The sequence below is a fragment of the Drosophila obscura genome, unplaced genomic scaffold (assembly GCF_018151105.1).
Source record: "Drosophila obscura isolate BZ-5 IFL unplaced genomic scaffold, ASM1815110v1 contig_75, whole genome shotgun sequence".
Lineage (NCBI taxonomy): Eukaryota > Metazoa > Arthropoda > Insecta > Diptera > Drosophilidae > Drosophila > Drosophila obscura.
The window spans coordinates 1,346,586-1,351,715 of NW_024542867.1; the positions used below are offsets into that span (position 1 = coordinate 1,346,586).

At 40.0% G+C, this 5,130-nt stretch overlaps 1 pseudogene; it reads right to left on the bottom strand.

Moving 5' to 3' along the window:
• Positions 1-220: 220 nt before the first annotated feature.
• On the bottom strand, positions 221-358 carry LOC121405182 (annotated as a pseudogene).
• Positions 359-5,130: the final 4,772 nt, after the last annotated feature.

Below are 5,130 nucleotides of genomic sequence, written 5' to 3' on the forward strand. Positions count from 1 at the left end.
TTGTGGCAGTGAAAGTTTCGTTTTCGGTAGCTCGAAGAAGGTATCGTTTGCGGACCTTTTATAATATCTTTTGCGAGCCTTTTATGCTATCTTTTACGATATGTTTTTAATATCATTAACAAGCCGAAAGTAATATTAAAAGTAGCCCACTAGCAATATTAAAAGTAAATTAAAAATAATATTTTTTGTCTCGTATTTTGTTCGCATATTTATTATTTAAGTAGGGACGGCGCAAACGCTATTCCCGGTTATCAAAATTTACACAGACGAGTTATTCACATTAGGAATAATCGCAAAAGTCTCACTCCGGAGGAACACGCTCGTGATCACGATTAACCTCTACGCCTCTGATCGGCATCGGGGGGGGTTTCCATGTCCTCACAGCCAGAAGCAGTTGGGAATTATAAACCTATCCGCCCCCGCGCCCGCGGCCGCTGCCGCGTGCGCGCCGTGTCCGCCCCCCCCCCGGGCGGCCTTCCCCGTCCTGTGCGGCCCGGCCCCCCCCCCCCCCCCCCCCCCCCCCGGTGGGTGCCTCTTCTGGTGTAGACATCAATTAATATCTAATAAAACGCCATTAACTGCTGTCGGGTATTAGTTGTGTACCCAGAACACTGACTAGTCAGACTTTCCTTCACTCATTTTTAATTCCGTTTGCGATAATTTTGCGCGACTTTAGTCGACGCTTGGTTTTAGTACAATAAATGCTCTTTTCTAAGTCCGTCTGCGAACATTTGGCGATACTTTACCGGTAGCTAGCTGTTTTCTCCGTTATTTTTTACTTTCTTGTCAATTTTTCACTCAATTTTAAGCCCGTTTGCGTAATTTTTGCGAGACTTAAACGTCCCCTGGTTTTTGTCCGCTCAATGCTCTTTTTTGAGTCCGCGTGCGCACATTTAGCGAGACTTTACCGGTAGCTAGCTATATTTCCGTTTTTTTTTTACTTTCTTGTACAGTTTTCACTCATTTTTAAGTCCGTTTGCAATAATTTTGCGATACTTAAACGTCCCATGCTTTTTGTCCGCTAAATGCTCTTTTTTGAGTCCGCTTGCGGACATTGAGCGAGGCTTCAGTAACAACTCACGGATTTTTATCATTTCTAAGTCCGTTTACGAACATTTTGCGATACTTCCGCTTTACTATCGTCTTGTGGTCCACTGGTCTTCTGCAGAAGAATGTGTGTGTGTATGCGTGGTAGGAAGAAAAGGAGATGCCGATAATACACACATACATGTACGTTGACCGGCTTGTGCCGTTCTCTTTTTTTCTTTCATTCCTTTTGTAAAACGTTTTGTGACAAGTCGATGCAGCAGAACTGAACAATAAAATTAATATATAAGAGATAAAACGGGTGTATTTTCTAATCTTTAAAATGTGCCTGCCACAGATTTTCGTTTTTTGTGGGGGCGGAAGGGGGCGGTGCGAAATTTTGAAATACACTTGTATCAGTGTGATATCATATGAGTTTGGAAACAAAATTTGGTTCCTCTAGCTTTTATAGTCTCTGAGATCCAGGCGTCAAACAAGACGGACGGACATGGCTCTATCGACTCGGCTATTGATGCTGATCAAGAATATATATACTTTATGGGATCGGAAACGTTTCCTTCTCTGCGTTACACACATCCACTTTTACCACAAATCTAATATGCCCCTTAACTCTTTTTTGAGTACGGGTATAATAAGTTTTTATTTCTTTTCCACTTCTTTAAATACTGTGAACAAAATCCGTTTTTCCATTTGCACTTTATTTCCGTCAACTGTTCTTCCGAATAATTATTTGCATGAGCTATTTTCTCCACAACTCCATCTACTTTACTTTTTCCATCACTAGAGTCCGTACTCCAAAACATTTTACACAATTTTAAGTTATGGATTTTTTAATTTCCGAATTTTGTATTGTGACTAAGACGCGATGTTGTTCTTGAGTGATCTTTATTTGGCCCATGGGGCCGTATTTACAGATAGGGCTTCCAAGTGCTCTCATGAACGGTAAATGACAATAGGCTTCTCCCACTCTAATACATACATAGCAGATAATGCAAGATAATTCTATCTTAGCTTAAAAGCTTTCACAGCTTAAATGCAAAGACAGTTTTAAATCTTACAACTGTAAAAAAAATATGATCAATGCACAGAGGGTAATTTGTAAAATGCCTTAGTAAAAGGTACAAATAACCAATTTAATATTGAAACAAAAAAAAAATATTTTTTTAGATATTAATTTTGAAATAAAAATTAATGAATACTGTTCAGTTGTTCAACTTATTATTGATTTCCCCCCAAAAATTAAAATTTTTTGTTTCATGAAAGTTGTTTATTTTTTGTTAGGTTAGTTTTAGAGAACTAGCCATTCTTGGCAAGCAGACCATACAGCAGCATTCAATAAGAGTCTTTTAAAAAAAACATGATCAACATCGGACATCATTTGCGCTGTCGGCGCAATTTTGTCCAAAAACGTGCACTTCGATACACTGTGCGACGGCTAGGCACGTCTGACTGGGGGATGATCGCTTATGCTGATAAGACTGGTAACGGCATGTGTAGTCGAGTCGATGATCGTTGATACTAAGAAGACTTATCTAGTATGTGGAGCCGCTTTACTAGAATTTATGTACTAAGTACAGCAATATTCCGGCAATGTGCGTACTTCTCCCTCTTTGGAATTAGTTTGAGTATTTCAATTATGTATGTTTGATTAACGTGGAGGTTGTGTTGGGTTTTTCTTTTATTGTTAAATCCTCGTCGCCAGTTAGATGAGGCAGTCTGTTCCGTCTTAACGCCTCAAATAAATTGAAACTGAGGGCATTCTTAGCCCGATCCGCTGTAGGTTTTCGTGATTGTTAGCTGTTAAGCTCACAATATGTAACACCAATTACACTACTTGACACGAGATTTCCTCAAGGAACAAACCAACTTTTTCTTAAAGATTTGGGGCTTAGAAAGGGTTTGATAATATATATTTTTTTTTCTATGGCGGAACTTTTTTTTGAAGAATTTTTGAAAACTGGTATTTTTTTTAAGCTTTTTTCAGAGGGAGCGCTTCTTTTTTCCACATAACTCTACTATCTTACATCTGGTTTTAAAGAACTTTGCTATTTTAAAAAGATAATTAAAACAGCTAGAAGTTAAGTTAAAACACTTTGTGATTTCAGCTTACCGTCTGGGAAATATAAAGCATTGAGATGCAAAAATAATGATTTTTGTGTGGGTCGACAAAAAATTATATCCTGTGACTTCAATTTTTTATGTATAGGTGCATTAGGCGTCGTTTAAGGTATTGCTCATTAAAATCTATGGAGAAACTTTGTAGCCAAAACTCGTTGACCAAACCTAAAAAGTGAAAAAAATGAACAAAAAATACCTTTTAGAAGGTTGCGGGCCAGACTGCCAATTGGGAATTGGGATCGCGATCAGGTACCAAACAACCCTCTGTCGTTTTCTTTGTTCCCAATTCCCATCTATCAGATAAAGTCGGTTTGGATCCTTGAGGAAAAAAAAGTTCGATTTTGTCGAGTAGTGTAATCAGACTTGAATGATAAATAATCTCTTTATTCACGTTCGAACTCTTGTGCGGTCAGCTCCTAACTGCCGAGCTAGCACAAGAGCCAATTCTATTTTCGTTTACAAGTTCTCTCTCTTATCTCTATTCTAATGCTATGTATGTATGTATGACTATGGTATTGGAAATTGTTTGGGAATTAGAAGTAGTGTCCGATGATGAGTAGTGGTAGTAATATATGTAACTATATACGTAACTATATATTGTCCAGAGGCGCGCTGCCATCAGAGCTTCTGGAATAGCATCTATGGGCCCACGGGCCACCCTTTCTTTAAGATGAGCAACCCCTGAGCCAGCGCCATCTATTCAATCCATGCCAACACTGGAGCTGCGCAAGAGAGTCCTGATTGCAGTTTGTCCGTTCGTTGATTTATCTGACGGCCGAAAACTTTCCAATTCCGTAGGAATGCTCCAGCGCACGTTTGGATACGTCTTCAAGTTTCTGCAGCACATAAGGTCGTCCGGATTAACAGTAGCTGACTTCTTTGGTGGTACGCGGATACTTCTTCGTTCGATTCAGCGAGTGCATTTGTGGCCTGACTACAAGACTCTGCGTGACGAATAGTAGGTGCAGGCGTCAGTGGGCGGTTGAAAAATTCATCGCTTGATTTCAACGCACGGCACCCAGTCATTCTTCCAAGGCGTCATCCCGTCACATCGGCTGTAATTGTACATGTCCATGAACAAAATCTGCACGCTGGGCCTCGATCATTGCTCGCACTTGTCCGGCATGAGCATTGGCCGATTCGAGGGCGCAAGACAGTGTGAATGTCGTGTCGTACGTAACAGTAACCGGTGTGGATTTTTGTGGTCCGTTCTTTTACAAGAGTGAGATGCGGACCAGACCACCCATCAAATGCTACATATGCCTCTTCATATGCTTTGCCACCAAGGCCGTTCACTTGGAGCTTGTGCAGGATTTGTCGACGCCAGAATTTATAAGCGCTCTAAAGCGATTCATTTGTACTCGCGATCCACCCAGGGAAATTTGGTCCGATAGCGCAAAGAACGAGTTGGCAGAGTTGAAGAAGCTGTTCCTGGCAGAAAGACATTTGAAGGAAGCTTAGGAGTTTTGTGTTTTGGATCATATCGACTGGCTGTTTATTCTCCCTCGCTTTCCCCACTTTGGCGGACTCTGGGAGGCTGCGGTTAAAACAGCCAAACATCATTTCTACAGTTCCGCTTCCAGCTCCTTGCTGTGCTTTGATGACCTAAGAACGCTTGTGTGCCATATCACTGCTATAATAAATTCAAGGCCATTGCTTCCCATTTCAGAGCATCCCGACGACTTAGACGTGCTAACACCTGCGCATTTCTTAGGTACTGCTCCAATCCGTACCTTCGCAGAACCAGATGTGACCGGACCAGGGACCGTAATCATTATAAGCTATAATTTAAAAATCACACAATAATAATTTTTTTTTAGTTTTTGGGATAATTATTATTGATAATAATTATTTTTATTAATTATTATTAATGATTATCCATAATAATTATGTTTGAGCAAAAAAAATAAAATTCAAAAATAATGATTAAACTTTGAGTTTTATGTTTTCGCTCAAATATAAAAC